This window comes from Ambystoma mexicanum, chromosome 7q, assembly GCF_040938575.1.
Source record: "Ambystoma mexicanum isolate Mex_15411 chromosome 7q, UKY_AmexF1_1, whole genome shotgun sequence".
Taxonomy (NCBI): domain Eukaryota; kingdom Metazoa; phylum Chordata; class Amphibia; order Caudata; family Ambystomatidae; genus Ambystoma; species Ambystoma mexicanum.
This window is the reverse complement of record NC_090941.1, coordinates 842225005-842243571: the sequence shown is the minus strand read 5'-3', so window position 1 is coordinate 842243571 and position 18567 is coordinate 842225005.

Sequence of the window (18567 nt, the reverse complement as noted above, 5' to 3'; positions counted from 1 at the left end):
ACAGCACATACTCAGTATTCCGATGACTTGCGGTACCACTCTGTGCATCATGCACTCTTTTGCCTGCTTCGCCAACTCAACCCATGACTCCAAGATCTTGTGGTACAGCACCCTCCTCAGGTTTATGGAGTCACCCAGCCAAACATCAACCTGACCTCTAACCCTGTAATAGGGACAACTCAATTGTATACGCTGTGATTAATCTGATGATGTCAACACTCCTTTCCCACAGGTAGCCTCTCCTCAGTGGCCAGGTGACGACAGCCACTACCTGATCCTGACCCTGGGAGTGGGTGTACGAGGGAGGATCACATGATAGGAGGTCACCCTTGGGAGTGGGGACAGACATCATCAGGTGAGACGCAGTATCCCCCTTTTACATCTAGAGATGTCCCATCCATTCCTCAAGCCTTGATGGCCTATTGTAATAATCCCCTTCTACAATCCACAAGACTTGCGGATGACATCTTTCAGAATTCTTTAATCAGTAGAGTGACAAGAACTGATTTTCAAACTTATATCCATAAAGCCTTTGAAAATACTGGGACGAAGAAGAGGAAAGGAGTTATGAGGATCACTACAGCATGGAAGCCAACGCTTCACTCTAGCCGTTGGAAAGAAGCATGCATTTCCGGGACATTTAAAATTCTGACAGCTGAAGGAAGAGAGACAAGCCGATAGGAGCAGCCGGCTCCCGTCAGCTGCAGAGAAGGTTTAGAGAAAGAGTTTACCCCTCGACGCCGACTGGAAGGTCGGTGCATGGCGTGCAGTTCAGGGAAGATTGGACGCGAGACGAGAAACCGAAGCAGGGACTTTGCACTGGCGTGAGGGACTTTGCACTGGCGTGGAGAGCCTGAGCACCAATGAAATACTGTGCTGCTGCTGGAGAGCCCTGCCAAGGGGAGTCGAAGCGAACGAAACCCGAGAACAACGCAGACGTGATGAGAAGCCAAGAAACAGGCTTTGCACTGGCATGTAGAGCTGGGGTTCTACAAGAGCATCGTACCGCTGCTGGGCAAAGCTGCCGAGGACCACAGAAGCCAGAAACTGGCCAGAAACAAGCGGAGCACAAGACACAATACCAGTGAGCCCACAGTGGAGGGTTGGGACACCGGGGAACTGTTGTAAGAAACCAAAGAAGGTGATTTGCTTATGGAGAGTGGGGAGTGAGATATCCCCTTCGAGCCTCCTCAGTAATCTTCACAGTCCCAGTATTTGACAAACTGGGAAATAAAGTAAAGTAAATATAACAAGAGAGAAGATTGTAAGAAGATGAAAGAAATCAAGAAAAGACACATACCTCTTGATTGGTGTGCTGTTTAAAAGTCCTGGCAGGAGGGTATACCAGGTGAAGAGTGGATCTGGGATTCACACCCATATGGAGTTGTGTGAAAGGCCTGGCAGGATAGTAGACCAGGCAAAGCCAAGTGTGTGAAGAGAACTGCATATTGTAAAAGGAGAATCCTAAAGAAGACCCATGCCCCTGGGATGTTTGAACTGCATTGAATGTGAGTAAATAACCTTACAGGAGAGTATACCCAGGTGTCTTGCGAGTCTGGGACCCACAATCAAGTTGTTCTTTTTGAAAGGAGAATCCCTTAGGCGATCGATGCCTTTTGGATTTGAGTAATACTGAATATCATACAAAGCCTGGGGAAGAGAGTAATTTCTCCTGGAGTGAATTGTGACAACAATAGGAGGAGGTTATCCTTCTGGGCTACTAAGAAGTTGTTCCTTTGAACTTTTGTTTTGCTGATAAGAAACCTGGGGCAGGGGGCCATTTCCTGGAACTGTGAACACTACTTTGAGTTACAGCTTTTTGTTGAACTTGAATAATTGTGCACTTTCAAGGACAAAGAAATATCCTTCACGACCCTAGAGTTAGTTTCTAGAATGCAAGTGCTAGGATAGGATTTCAGACACAGGACATTTGCACTTTCAAGGCCAAAGACACATCCTTCACCACCTTAGAGTTAGTTTCTTGAATGCAAGGGCTAAGAATGGATTTCAGACACAGGACATTGTTGCTTTGGACATCTTGACAAAGGACAGACCCTTAGTTTTGGTTGAGGTAGGGAAATACCTCCTAGAATATGGACAGTGAGGCTTTTTCCAACCCTTTCATTATTAAATAAAGTTTATAGCAACCACTATGAGTCCTCTGTGTCCGTGTCTCCTTCCTGGTTCCTCTCACCACACTTCCTTATCCGCCTTCATCTCTTCAGGTGCTAACACACCTTCTATTTACACACATGCACCTACCACCACTTCACTTAATACCTTCCTTTGGTCTGAGACAATGACAGCAATGTGACAGCCCTGCAAAGGGTTGAATGGTGTAATGTAGAAGTCATTCACAGTCATTGCGTGCAAAATTCCCCATATCAAGATCATGTGTATGTGTATTCAGTCAACATGGCTGCCATTTAATTCATCCCTACAGGAGATATTGAATAACCACTCCTCAAAGACTGCTAATTTCCCCCCATTACCTCAGAGCTCAAAATGAGGTGGTCTATAATCGGGCACATATATGAACTTGTGACTCCATAGAAGGGAAATGTGTGCCCCTGAGGCCCAGTTCGGTGGTGCACCATTCAGGCGGTGTTCTCCAATACAGCCCGAGAAGATTGTCATTCTGTGCAGCATGCTTCACAATATAGCGATCATGCACAACGGACATGACATCGGGGCCAGTATATATACCGTGCCCAATGACCGAAGTTCCTTTTGTCTGCACACTTTGTGTGCACAGTGAGTGCTGCTAATCGTTGGCTCTTACTACTGTGTTATGCCTGTCCCTGGTAAGGCCTCAGGCTTCTAGTCCTGTGCGGCTTGCAGGATTGCCAGAACCCCACAGAATCTGTTTCTACTGCCTGGTGAGGAACACGACCAACAGGATAGCGTGTTGTGCCAATCCATCCCCCGAAGGTCCTTAAGGGAGCGTGCCACGGAATTCAATGGGGGTCATTACGAGGTTGGAGGTAATGGAAAAATTATGCCGGTAAAGGATTACCGGCATCGCATACCGCTCCGGGCTATTCCGAACTAAGACCGCGTTATTAGAGGCACTGTTAATAACGGTGCCTCTAATAGCGGCAAGGGCACGGGCACGCGGCCCATCATGCCGGCAATACCGGCATGCCGCTAATGGGATGACCTCACAAGTCAGGCGGACATGCAAATACCGGCATCATGAAGGCGCTAATAAGGGATACTGGCATGCCGGCAATACCGGCATCGTGAACCAACCGTAAAATGCTATGTGCAGTGTTCCCAACTGCCACAGGTACACACAATCAACACAGGTGGAGGCAATGGAGTCTGGTCCAGCACAAAAGGAGTACACCCACACACCACACACCTTCCCACACCAAAATTATTCCACTAGTAGTAGCAATACTGAGGATGGAGGAAATGCTTGCATTGCTACACCAGCAACAACAACAACAGCAACTGCAGGCACCACAGAGGAGACGCAGGAGGAGAAGGAGGGTGAGACAGGCCCAGCATGCCACACCAGTACAGCCAGTGGTACCATGCAGGCAGCCCCCAATCCCTTGCATCAGAGCCAGTCCATTCAACCTAACCCCTGAGCAGATCCACACCCTGTACCGTCTGGACCGGGACACCATCACCACCATCATGGACATGATACACAACGACATTGTCAGCCTCATTGAAATACGCACCGCCTCCCCCCCTCTACTGAAGGTAGTGTCGGTGCTCCACTTCCTTACCACAGGCACCTACCAGCACACAGTGAGGCACATGCATGGCATATCACAACCCTTATTTTCTCACATTCTGAACCAAGTGCTGGATGCCCTCCTCAAGCACACAAGGGACTACATATCCCTACCACGGACTCCCAAGAAGATCTCTGATACAAAGGTTGGCTTCCATGCACTGGCAGGCATGAGAAATTGTATAGGTGCCCTCGACTGCACCCACGTGGAGTTGGTGGTCCCGCATTCCATGGAGGTGGTGTACCGCAACTGCAAACAATACCACTCCATCGATGTGCAGATGGTATGTGACGCCAGCAAGATCATCACACATTGTTGTGCCCGATATCCCGGATCAACTCATGACTCAATAGCGCTACCACGCTACATGGAGCGACATGCAGGACGACGTGCCTGGCTGCTTGGTAAATTGCATGACAGGCACATGGCACTGAAATGGGGGGAGAGATGCACCACCATGGTGTCAATATTGATGTGACAGCACAATGTGCACATCACTAAACACTGTGCCCCAAAGCATCCCAAACAGAACGTGACAACCAAATCCCATAGGACTGAAGTAAGGTCGACACCTATCACAACATGCCAAACAGTAAACCACCCCACATCCCACAACACGTGCACCACTCATCAGCAGACCTCACCCTCTGTAACACCATCCAGCAACATGCAGTGAATATGCACTATGTTGCTGTCTCCAGCAAATCACCACACAGGACAAGCATCCATGGGAGTGCATTGAACAAAACCAGCACGGGAATCCACTGTCTGTCACAGGGCCGCCACAACCACAGGAGTGCAGCATGTCACCATGGGAAAAATTAGCGCTGAATGCCTAATATTGCAGAGCCTACTGCCAACGCTCCCAGTCAGAAAATCTTACAGAACACAACACATCACCAATTCGACACAAGCACAGCTGTATGCGTCCACAATGCATGAGCAACATCAAGGCAGTGCACACCGTGTATCAACTTGAAGATGCAACCCACACCATTAGTCCATGGCACAGGCCACATTGAGGGCATAAAAATGGCATGCATGCAACCAGGGACATGTGCATGTGACCAACGATAATCTGCAGGCATGTGTGACTAGTACAGCTGTCCATCATGAATCGACTGACATATACCTTTTTTGCCTCCCATGTAGGTGATAGTGGCTATCCCTTGAAGCCATGGCTCCTCACCCCTGTCCGAAACCCACAGAACAGGCACGAGGACTACAATCGTTCCCACACCCTTACCCGTGTGGTCATTGAGCAGACCTTTGGCCTGTTTAAGGCACGGTTTCGAAGCCTTAGCCAGTCGGGTGGGGCACTCCTCTACAGGCATGAGAAGGTGGCCAAGATCATCATGGCATTTGTCATGCTGCACAACATGTGTATCCAACGGAACAAGCCCCTGCCCCCTGACATTGAACTGCTACCACCTGGTGATGATGAAGGGGATAAAGAAGATGTGGCTGCACATCATCAAGGTGCCGATGCACAGGAGGGACCTGCTGTGCGTCAGTGAGTGATTGCACAATATTTCTGACACACATGGCTGCAGAGGCTGACATGATAGTTGGACAGAGGGCACTGGGTGTGGGAGTACATGTACACTAGGCACTGTATATGAATAAAGGACACATGCGTAATGAGGAATGTCCACTCAAGATATTTTTTTCACACAACGGGTGTATTTAACTGTCCAATAAAGATGAAAGTGCACTAACCCTCCACCACACACATCCCCCTCCCCCCACAACTCCCCCACACACCCTCACCCCCCTCGCCCTCCCCACACAACTCCCCCACACACCCTCACCCCCTCCCACTCCCTCCACAACTCCCCCACACACCCTCACCCCCACTCCCCCACACACCCACTCCCCCTCCCCCCGCAGCTCCCCTACACACACCCTCCCTCCCTCCCCCTACAACTACCCCACACATGGTGTCCAAACATTGCCTTCATCAGGCTGGCCAGTCTACATCCTGCCACTCCCTGCACCTGGTGGCGGCATGTCCGGCCGGTACAGGGTGCGCACCGACCTGCGTAGTGGGCTGGTCTGCGTGGAGCTCGAGGAAGATGGGGTGCCTGCCTGCTCCATTTGGGGTGCCGGACGCTCAGCCTCCATTGCATCTGCAATGCAGCTGAGGACCTGCCGCAGGGCAGACACCACCTCGCACAGTCTACTGGTGCTTTCCGCGATGATCTTCCCCAGGGAGGCGGTGTTCTCGCGCCACTCCTGCCTTGCTTGGGCATTGTCAGTGACAAACTGTATCACCAGGGCAGTTAGCTCCTCCTGCCGCTGCGAAGAATGCCCTGCCTGCTGCACCCCCGCCGGTACACCAGTGGAGGTGGAGGGTGCTTGTGTGTCATGCTCAATTTCAATTGGGTCCTCTATGGGACTCATGCTCCCTTGGATGTATTCCCCCCCACCTGCTCTGGGGTGGTGCCGCGGTCGGAGTCGACCGATGAGCGCTGGGGGGATGGACTTGGTGTGCCAGGCAGGTCGGAGGAGTTGTCCTCCACGGGCACACACACCTGTGCCCGCGCCTCGTCATCAGTCAGGGGTGCTATAGCTGCCGCCTCCCCGACAGAACTGTTCTCTGCAGAGAGTGCACCTTCAACAGTCTCCTGTGCCAGGGTCACTGTAGTTGTGGGTACAATGTTGACGGGCCTTGGCGGCACCAGTGCCGTGGCACCCTGAGGTGGTTTGCTCTTCGGTGCCTGCCATAGCTTGTGTGGGGCTTTGGAGGAGGAAGGCCTGTTGCCTTCATCCCAGGCCCTCTTCCGGGGTCTGGTCATCTGTGGGGTTGAGTACCGGGCCTCGCTGTCAGGATCTGAGCCTGTGGGGGTCGAAGAGAGGGATGACATGAGTGATGGTTTGAGAAGCAGCATGCATACATTTGTATAATTGCTCATCTACCCAATAGAGGGGAATAGGCAGTGGAGTTTGGATGATCACGTTGCTTTCTATATGCGTGGGTAATGCAGGCATCCGTCGGCATCACTCGTGTTGGGGCGGACGTATGCTATGTGACATGGATATCTGTTGTGGCCTGCATGCAGTGTGACTTATGCCATTAACATTTTAGTGTGCTTTGTGTAAGGTCTTGCATTGCCTTGCTGCAGGCATCTGCATGTGTCTGTGCTGCGGGCGACAACTAGGCTGGGAATGTGTGTGTATTGGGGCATGGCTTGCCTCTTTAGACAGCCATATTGGTGGACTATCATCAGACTCTGCATTACAGTGTTTTCTTAGGACACTCACCACCTTCCGCCGATGAGGTTGCGCCACACTCCATGTCACCCAAGCCTTCAATGGCCTCTATGCCGATCGTGCTGGCACATATCTCCTCCCACCGGGACAGCTTTATCGGGGAACTTGCTCCTCTGCCAGTTGCTATGGCCTGGCTCCTGTTTGCAGACAGGATATTCCTGACGCGCAGGTGCAGGTCATCCCACCTCTTCCTGACATCCTTAGTTGTGCGTGAGGTGTTGCCAACCGCGCTGACTCTTTGTGCAACTAGTGCCCAGATCCCCTTCTTCTTGATGACTGCCTCCCTCTTGAGGCTTTGAGCAAATACAACATTGGCATTCTCAGCCAGAGTCTCTGCCAGCATGGTGAGCTCCTCTTCATCAAAGCGCTCCTTGCGCTGGCGGGAGGCGCCTTTTTTCACTGCCTTGGGCATTATATGGTAGTTGTGGGTTGATGTGGTTACACAGCAATATACTCTTGGTCCTGGTTGCTGAGGATGGCAATGGATTGTGTTTTTAAAGATGGCTACCGTGCTCTTTCCCGTTCCTGTGCGATGGCGCTACTTCCGGTTCTGCTTATTACATGATACCGCTAAGGGCCATTTTTAGGACTTTAAGGGCATGGCAGTAATGTCATTACCGGCATGGAGCAAAGCTTGTGCACGCAAACTCGTAATAGCCCTCTATTAGCGGGCTCTTGACTACACGGACACAGTATTTGCTCCATACCGGTGAGGATGGTTACTTACCTCCAAACTGAGAATGAGGCCCAATATCTTTTGCTATAGAGGTGACAAAAGGACTCCTAAATTGCAGTGTGTGGAACAGAGGAGTATCACAGCAAGAGGCCCCATCCCCAAATGGTTCTTCGAGACAAAATTCTTCTTTTCCACACATTCCTCCAACCCATCGTAATGTCAAATCCTTTGGCTAAAAATGCTCAACATCTTTGCCAAGGCCCCAGCACAGACGGCTTTTACCTCTGGGGCATCAATGAGGCCCACTGCGCTTGAAGGAGCCATCAGGGGCCCCTCACTAGACAGTGATGGTACGCATATAGGCTCAGCCCTGCTCAAAAGAGCTCTGACCCTGAACAGCATTGTGCTGCTCAACCTTTGGGAGTCAAGCACGCAGTGCTGTCTCCCCCGTCTCTTCAGCACCAGCGCCAAAGTACTTCTAGACATTTTTGACGAGGAGGCCATTCCTATGCAATTTGGGCTGGAACCACATTGCTCCAGAAAGGTGAGATTTTCCTGAGGAATTCTACTGCGAGGGAGATAATCTGATGGATCTAGCCTCCAATTTACTGGAAGTCAATGCTACAGACACCTCCCCAAGCTGGACTCGGGGGAAGCCTCATGCTGATGCTGAAGATGGCCACGGTTGTCGACACTGGGTTTGGCGGCATCTACCAGACCAAAAGTTCAGTTTGAATTACTTGACATTCTAGATTACGACAATGAAAGAGAGACATTTGGCCTCTGACCTGTAGTGTCAGAGGCTGCCGAGAATCCCCCAGTGGGAGATAAAAGAGAGGTGCAAGATGGCAGAGAAGCAGCTTTCCAGGTCATACAGAAGGTTTTGACACAGGTGACTGTGTTTTATCGGCAGCGGCTCTATGGCAAGAGTGAACAGCTTGGGGGAGAAGGGGCAGCCTTGTCTAGTCTCCTTCCAATCCCTTGTTCTGTCCCCTGTCACCTCAGCTGTGGAGTACCGCAAGGCTCCTCTCTGTCTCCCATCTTGATCAACATTTACATCTGGGCCCTTGTGTGTCTCATCCGCTCCTTCAGCATCAGGTGCTATTCGCACGCGGACGACACTCAGATCATGATCCGGCTAGATCTTAATCAGCCTGAGGTGCCGTCCTGCCTACGGAGGTGTCTGGCGGCCGTAGGCGAGTGGATGGACAACAATTGGCTCAAATTGAACGGAGACAAAACTGAGGTGATGGTGGTAGACTGCCCTCCGGATCCTTCACTATGGGTGTCTTCCTTCTGGCCTTCTTCCCTGGGCTCCCTCACCCCCCCTTAGTGGACAAGGTTAAAAACCTTGGGGTAGTACTGTCAGCCTCCCTTTCTATGGACAAGCAGGTAGCAGCTGTGTGCCAAGCCGGCCACTTTCAGCTAAAAACGCTAAAAAAGGTGCTCCCCATGATCCCTGCCCCCATGCGCCCCCCAGTGGTGGCGGCCATGGTGATCTCGCCCCTGGATTATTGTAATTCCCTTTCAACCTAAGGGATTAATTCATCAGCTGCAACGTCTTCAAAATCTGCCTGCCCGGGTTGCCACTGGCTCTTCTTATGGTGCCCATATATCTCCAGTTCGCCGATCGTTGCATTGGCTCTCGATGACTCAACAAATCAATTTCAAGGCACTATGCATTGTTCACCATGCCGTTCATGGCGAATATCTCCAGGCAAAATTTCCACCTTACGCTCTGCGCTGGCCACTACGCTCAGCCTCTGCTAACGTAGTGCCCACTTGCAGAATGGCCCACGTCGGAGTACGTGCCTTCTCTGTTGCAGCGGCAGAGCTGTGAAATGATCTTCCTAGGACCATAAAGAAAATCTCTTAACTATCTAGCTTTCAGAAAGGCTGTAAAAACTCACCTATTTTAGGCTCTCCTTGGTGTCTGGTTTGACCTCCTCACCATAGCGCCATGATACCTTCGGGCGACCGTGCGCTTTACAAGTAGATTTAACATAACATAACATCAACACATGCACATATACTAAAGAGGCCAAAGTGACTACAGCTAATATATAGAATTAACTCAAACATAAACATTTTTGGCAGCACATTGCCTACCTCACCGCAAGGAACAACATGGACAAACGGGCCAGGGCCTGTGCCCGCATGGGTTAGTTGCTGGGCTCAGCAACCAATGAATGGCAGGAATCGGAATTTTTCTTTTTTTAAAGGTGTGAAAAGAGACTAAAAGATTTGAAACAGCCAGGTGTACACTAGTGCCAACTACTGAGGCAGCCAATCGAACCCACTACCAACAGAAAATTATATAAATGAAGTGATGCTCACTGTGCATGCCTGGAGGAATGCACTCAATTGATAAACGAACTAATGTGTAAACTGCTCTACGGAAACCCTTCATGGTCGAATTGACAGCACGCACCTGAAGGAATTGAAAAACACAGGTTTTGGGAGGGCTAATCACGCTACCTGCCATTAAGTTCCATGGAGCATATGGATATATGTTGTGTCTTCTAGGTTTGAGCTGCAAAAGCTGGGTTTCTCCAAAAGCAGCTTTCTAGCCATGATATTTGTAGCCGATTTGTAATTTTGTCAGTGCAGTAAGCTGCAATTGTGTAAACTGGGAACTTGAGAGTCAAACTGAGAGCCTTCTTGGATTGTCAAACTAAGTTTACTTGTAATACCGAACTTACTGAGAATGTCAAGTTTAGTGGGAGTGTTAAACTGTGAGTTTATGGAAATGCCAAACTAACTTGGAATGTCAAATGAGTACCTTAATGGGAACGTTGACCTGGGGCTTACTGTGAATGTCAAACTGGGAATCTAATAGGAATGACACACGTGGAGGTTACTGGGAGTGTCAACATGGGAGCATATAAGAATGTCAAACTGGGAGCTTGCCAGGAAAGTCAAGCATAACTAATGAAACAAGTAAGGCCCTTATTCACAGAGCATTTTCCAACAGGGTTTTGCCATTTTAAAACGCTTCTGTGAATTAGGCCTTAAGAGCTTACTGGGAATAGCAAATGGAGCTTACAAGGAATGTCAAGCTTTCTAGGAATTACATACTTTTTAGCTTACTGGGAATGCCAAACTAGAAGCTTAGTGTGGATGTCGGATTGGGAGTTTACTGGGGTTGGCTTGCTTTTTGATAATGTAAAAACTAGAAACTTACTTGGGATATAGATGTCAGCTCTTTCATCTTTCATGGACAAAGAACACTGTGCATACCAACAATTTAAAACTTGGAGCTTATTGGCAATACCAAGCATACAGAGAATGTCCAACTGAGAGCATTTTGGTACTGATAGGTTTACTGGGAATGTCAAGCTGGGAGCTTAATGGGAGGGTACTGTCGAACTAGAGGTTCACTAGGAATCTCCACTGGGAGCTAACTGGGAATGTTTTGCTTCCTGTTTCTTCAGTTGTCTTTATTAGAACGAGTTACAGTCTTTATTCCTTGCCTCGTCCTCTGTGCAGCCATGCAAGCAATAGTATTATAATGGCTTGATGGAGGTAACTGGTCTTCCAGCTTTATCCTCAGCTCCTTTAGAAATATGTTATCCATTTGGCGGTTCAGTTGAACATAGGGCCCAGATGTTTGAACACATTACTCGTTATGATCTCCCTCAACCTTAGACATAAACGTTATTCAACCTACTTTTACTCCCTAAAAAAGGCAGCCACCCCCCTACAAAAGAAACAGGGAGTGAAAACAAACGCAAAAAACAATATAGCCCCTGCTTCCACTTACACAGCTCCACAGATATGTTTGGATCAGTGGTACAAGCAGCGCAGGATTACAGGAGGGAGCTCGAATATTGTTAATATCTGATATTAAAAGGATCTTTAAGGTAAAAATATATCTTTTAATATGCAGGAGTCTCTGGGCCTCATTACGACTCAGGCGGTAAGGGGTTTACGGCGGCGTAAACAGCGCCGACCCTTACCGCCTGATTCCGAGGTCCCTTAGCGCCATGGAGCTTTTAACACCTGCTTTTAGCAGGTGTTAAAATCCATGGCGCTAAGGGACCTTGATGTTAATTACGCCACCGTAATTTACGGTGGCGTAATTAACGCCTTCCCCACTCCCATTATGCCCTATGGGGCAAAAATGGGAATGGGGAAGGGTAAATCGGGATTGGGGACTTACCGCCCCGCCAACCTCGGAATGGGGCGGTAAGTCCGCCAACCACCATGGCGTAAACATAGTTTACGCCATGGTGGTAAAGGTACGACCCAGGCGGTAACTTACCGCCTGGGTCGTAATGAGGCCCTCTGTGTGCAAAGAAGGATTTCCTTGTAGAGTTCAATTATATTTTTAGTCTATAAATAAAGACACCCATTGAGAATGAGAATTCTTTATTTACTCACCAAAAATGATTATGCTGCCAACTTTGGATAATAGGCTGTACAATACTCACATTTCAAATTATATCTGGTGCCCTGAACTCTCTTCATTGTTTACTCACTCACGTGTTCACTTTTCAAGAACTGCTGCATCTTGTGTTCGGACAGCATTATTACTTGGTATCGAAATTACAGACTTCTGGCAGCAGTCTCGAATGTAACCTTCCTTAGTACTTGGTTCAGACATCATACATTTATATTACACTAAAAATGGCATTTAAAACAAACACTATTCAAGAATATCCAGGATAAATCTTCAATGAAAGGAAGATAAAACAAGATAACCGACAAACACTTTTTGCTTTGGCAGTATCAGACCGCTACGCTCATTGCTGTTTCAGAGTTTTAGATCTAATGTACCATGCAGAATGGATATACTTTTCAACAGCTAATGCAACATCTGGGGAATCCCCACACTATTCCACCGCACTCTACCTCCCCCATCTTCCACCGGAGATTACCTCTCTCTACCCATCCACCCTTCCTCACTCCTGTATACCATACCCCTCTCTACCACTCTTCCATCACCCACCCCCACCTTGCCCACTCTACCCCACCCCACATTACCCATCCCACTCTGCATACACCATCACTACCCCACCCCTACCTATACCCAACAACCGATCCGCCCTAGCTCACCTCCGCCTACCCCCAGTCATCCTAGTTAATGAATGCCTACCATGTTCATCCCTGCCACCCACTTTAGCTCACCACTTCTGCCTTACACCTGATCTCACTCCTACCCCCACCACCCTAGCTTTCCCTTCAAACCACCATGTTTACCTTGAAAGCTACAAACAAGTCGGCACATTAGTTTGCTGGCATGTAACATTAGTAATCCACACATTAAAAAGACTTCTGTACTGCAGTGAAGAGAAGTGTTTCTACTATGGTTGCACACATTGGAATTACTGGCTAAGTAGAGCTTAAGTGTTTACTGGGGGCCTGTGACAATTCGTTCAAACTATGGATCACTGGAGGTAGCAGTGATGTGAAGACACAATAGGTTTGCTGCCTACACAGCATGTGTCTGAAACCCACAGACAAGCAAGGGAACTCCAGAGTATGAAAAACATGGAAGTAGTCTGTCTGGAACAAGGAGAGTCAGAAGGCGAGAAAGCCTAAAAGCAAGCCAGAGAGCTTCATAGTCAGCACAGTAAACAAAGAAAAACAACGAGCTGAAGTGACTTCAGAATTCAGGCACTGGATCGCCGGAGACTTGGAGAAAGGGGCACCAAACCTGAAACTGCTGAGAATAGTCTGTTGGTTGGTACCGGAAGCAGGTGAGGTCCTTCAGCTGTCGCACATACAGGTCGAGGCTTGCTGAAATCTGGGAGAGCTGCCATGTTGCAGCCTGGATCTAGATCCCTCCTGACAATCTTGGCTTCAAAGAGCTCTTACAGCTACACAAACCCAAAATATGGTAATGGCCTTTGGAAAGGATCTGTTACCGAAACCCACCAGGGAAGCTTTCAAGCAAACACAGAGGAATGTTTTTAGATATAGAGTGGTGTTCATTGTACAAGTACAAACTCTGATCTGAATGTCCAAAGGTGGCTGGCTTTGTGGCAGCATGGAATAACCATGACAGTTACGTTTGCACACAAGGCAGACTTAAAAGAAAAGCACATCCTTCATGTTCAGACTCCTGTAGGCTTCAAGAACCAGCGGCAACAGCACATACTCAGTATTCCGATGACTTGCGGTACCACTCTGTGCATCATGCACTCTTTGCCTGCTTCGCCAACTCAACCCATGACTCCAAGATCTTGTGGTACAGCACCCTCCTCAGGTTTATGGAGTCACCCAGCCAAACATCAACCTGACCTCTAACCCTGTAATAGGGACAACTCAATTGTATACGCTGTGATTAATCTGATGATGTCAACACTCCTTTCCCACAGGTAGCCTCTCCTCAGTGGCCAGGTGACGACAGCCACTACCTGATCCTGACCCTGGGAGTGGGTGTACGAGGGAGGATCACATGATAGGAGGTCACCCTTGGGAGTGGGGACAGACATCATCAGGTGAGACGCAGTATCCCCCTTTTACATCTAGAGATGTCCCATCCATTCCTCAAGCCTTGATGGCCTATTGTAATAATCCCCTTCTACAATCCACAAGACTTGCGGATGACATCTTTCAGAATTCTTTAATCAGTAGAGTGACAAGAACTGATTTTCAAACTTATATCCATAAAGCCTTTGAAAATACTGGGACGAAGAAGAGGAAAGGAGTTATGAGGATCACTACAGCATGGAAGCCAACGCTTCACTCTAGCCGTTGGAAAGAAGCATGCATTTCCGGGACATTTAAAATTCTGACAGCTGAAGGAAGAGAGACAAGCCGATAGGAGCAGCCGGCTCCCGTCAGCTGCAGAGAAGGTTTAGAGAAAGAGTTTACCCCTCGACGCCGACTGGAAGGTCGGTGCATGGCGTGCAGTTCAGGGAAGATTGGACGCGAGACGAGAAACCGAAGCAGGGACTTTGCACTGGCGTGAGGGACTTTGCACTGGCGTGGAGAGCCTGAGCACCAATGAAATACTGTGCTGCTGCTGGAGAGCCCTGCCAAGGGGAGTCGAAGCGAACGAAACCCGAGAACAACGCAGACGTGATGAGAAGCCAAGAAACAGGCTTTGCACTGGCATGTAGAGCTGGGGTTCTACAAGAGCATCGTACCGCTGCTGGGCAAAGCTGCCGAGGACCACAGAAGCCAGAAACTGGCCAGAAACAAGCGGAGCACAAGACACAATACCAGTGAGCCCACAGTGGAGGGTTGGGACACCGGGGAACTGTTGTAAGAAACCAAAGAAGGTGATTTGCTTATGGAGAGTGGGGAGTGAGATATCCCCTTCGAGCCTCCTCAGTAATCTTCACAGTCCCAGTATTTGACAAACTGGGAAATAAAGTAAAGTAAATATAACAAGAGAGAAGATTGTAAGAAGATGAAAGAAATCAAGAAAAGACACATACCTCTTGATTGGTGTGCTGTTTAAAAGTCCTGGCAGGAGGGTATACCAGGTGAAGAGTGGATCTGGGATTCACACCCATATGGAGTTGTGTGAAAGGCCTGGCAGGATAGTAGACCAGGCAAAGCCAAGTGTGTGAAGAGAACTGCATATTGTAAAAGGAGAATCCTAAAGAAGACCCATGCCCCTGGGATGTTTGAACTGCATTGAATGTGAGTAAATAACCTTACAGGAGAGTATACCCAGGTGTCTTGCGAGTCTGGGACCCACAATCAAGTTGTTCTTTTTGAAAGGAGAATCCCTTAGGCGATCGATGCCTTTTGGATTTGAGTAATACTGAATATCATACAAAGCCTGGGGAAGAGAGTAATTTCTCCTGGAGTGAATTGTGACAACAATAGGAGGAGGTTATCCTTCTGGGCTACTAAGAAGTTGTTCCTTTGAACTTTTGTTTTGCTGATAAGAAACCTGGGGCAGGGGGCCATTTCCTGGAACTGTGAACACTACTTTGAGTTACAGCTTTTTGTTGAACTTGAATAATTGTGCACTTTCAAGGACAAAGAAATATCCTTCACGACCCTAGAGTTAGTTTCTAGAATGCAAGTGCTAGGATAGGATTTCAGACACAGGACATTTGCACTTTCAAGGCCAAAGACACATCCTTCACCACCTTAGAGTTAGTTTCTTGAATGCAAGGGCTAAGAATGGATTTCAGACACAGGACATTGTTGCTTTGGACATCTTGACAAAGGACAGACCCTTAGTTTTGGTTGAGGTAGGGAAATACCTCCTAGAATATGGACAGTGAGGCTTTTTCCAACCCTTTCATTATTAAATAAAGTTTATAGCAACCACTATGAGTCCTCTGTGTCCGTGTCTCCTTCCTGGTTCCTCTCACCACACTTCCTTATCCGCCTTCATCTCTTCAGGTGCTAACACACCTTCTATTTACACACATGCACCTACCACCACTTCACTTAATACCTTCCTTTGGTCTGAGACAATGACAGCAATGTGACAGCCCTGCAAAGGGTTGAATGGTGTAATGTAGAAGTCATTCACAGTCATTGCGTGCAAAATTCCCCATATCAAGATCATGTGTATGTGTATTCAGTCAACATGGCTGCCATTTAATTCATCCCTACAGGAGATATTGAATAACCACTCCTCAAAGACTGCTAATTTCCCCCCATTACCTCAGAGCTCAAAATGAGGTGGTCTATAATCGGGCACATATATGAACTTGTGACTCCATAGAAGGGAAATGTGTGCCCCTGAGGCCCAGTTCGGTGGTGCACCATTCAGGCGGTGTTCTCCAATACAGCCCGAGAAGATTGTCATTCTGTGCAGCATGCTTCACAATATAGCGATCATGCACAACGGACATGACATCGGGGCCAGTATATATACCGTGCCCAATGACCGAAGTTCCTTTTGTCTGCACACTTTGTGTGCACAGTGAGTGCTGCTAATCGTTGGCTCTTACTACTGTGTTATGCCTGTCCCTGGTAAGGCCTCAGGCTTCTAGTCCTGTGCGGCTTGCAGGATTGCCAGAACCCCACAGAATCTGTTTCTACTGCCTGGTGAGGAACACGACCAACAGGATAGCGTGTTGTGCCAATCCATCCCCCGAAGGTCCTTAAGGGAGCGTGCCACGGAATTCAATGGGGGTCATTACGAGGTTGGAGGTAATGGAAAAATTATGCCGGTAAAGGATTACCGGCATCGCATACCGCTCCGGGCTATTCCGAACTAAGACCGCGTTATTAGAGGCACTGTTAATAACGGTGCCTCTAATAGCGGCAAGGGCACGGGCACGCGGCCCATCATGCCGGCAATACCGGCATGCCGCTAATGGGATGACCTCACAAGTCAGGCGGACATGCAAATACCGGCATCATGAAGGCGCTAATAAGGGATACTGGCATGCCGGCAATACCGGCATCGTGAACCAACCGTAAAATGCTATGTGCAGTGTTCCCAACTGCCACAGGTACACACAATCAACACAGGTGGAGGCAATGGAGTCTGGTCCAGCACAAAAGGAGTACACCCACACACCACACACCTTCCCACACCAAAATTATTCCACTAGTAGTAGCAATACTGAGGATGGAGGAAATGCTTGCATTGCTACACCAGCAACAACAACAACAGCAACTGCAGGCACCACAGAGGAGACGCAGGAGGAGAAGGAGGGTGAGACAGGCCCAGCATGCCACACCAGTACAGCCAGTGGTACCATGCAGGCAGCCCCCAATCCCTTGCATCAGAGCCCGTCCATTCAACCTAACCCCTGAGCAGATCCACACCCTGTACCGTCTGGACCGGGACACCATCACCACCATCATGGACATGATACACAACGACATTGTCAGCCTCATTGAAATACGCACCGCCTCCCCCCCTCTACTGAAGGTAGTGTCGGTGCTCCACTTCCTTACCACAGGCACCTACCAGCACACAGTGAGGCACATGCATGGCATATCACAACCCTTATTTTCTCACATTCTGAACCAAGTGCTGGATGCCCTCCTCAAGCACACAAGGGACTACATATCCCTACCACGGACTCCCAAGGAGATCTCTGATACAAAGGTTGGCTTCCATGCACTGGCAGGCATGAGAAATTGTATAGGTGCCCTCGACTGCACCCACGTGGAGTTGGTGGTCCCGCATTCCATGGAGGTGGTGTACCGCAACTGCAAACAATACCACTCCATCGATGTGCAGATGGTATGTGACGCCAGCAAGATCATCACACATTGTTGTGCCCGATATCCCGGATCAACTCATGACTCAATAGCGCTACCACGCTACATGGAGCGACATGCAGGACGACGTGCCTGGCTGCTTGGTAAATTGCATGACAGGCACATGGCACTGAAATGGGGGGAGAGATGCACCACCATGGTGTCAATATTGATGTGACAGCACAATGTGCACATCACTAAACACTGTGCCCCAAAGCATCCCAAACAGAACGTGACAACCAAATCCCATAGGACTGAAGTAAGGTCGACACCTATCACAACATGCCAAACAGTAAACCACCCCACATCCCACAACACGTGCACCACTCATCAGCAGACCTCACCCTCTGTAACACCATCCAGCAACATGCAGTGAATATGCACTATGTTGCTGTCTCCAGCAAATCACCACACAGGACAAGCATCCATGGGAGTGCATTGAACAAAACCAGCACGGGAATCCACTGTCTGTCACAGGGCCGCCACAACCACAGGAGTGCAGCATGTCACCATGGGAAAAATTAGCGCTGAATGCCTAATATTGCAGAGCCTACTGCCAACGCTCCCAGTCAGAAAATCTTACAGAACACAACACATCACCAATTCGACACAAGCACAGCTGTATGCGTCCACAATGCATGAGCAACATCAAGGCAGTGCACACCGTGTATCAACTTGAAGATGCAACCCACACCATTAGTCCATGGCACAGGCCACATTGAGGGCATA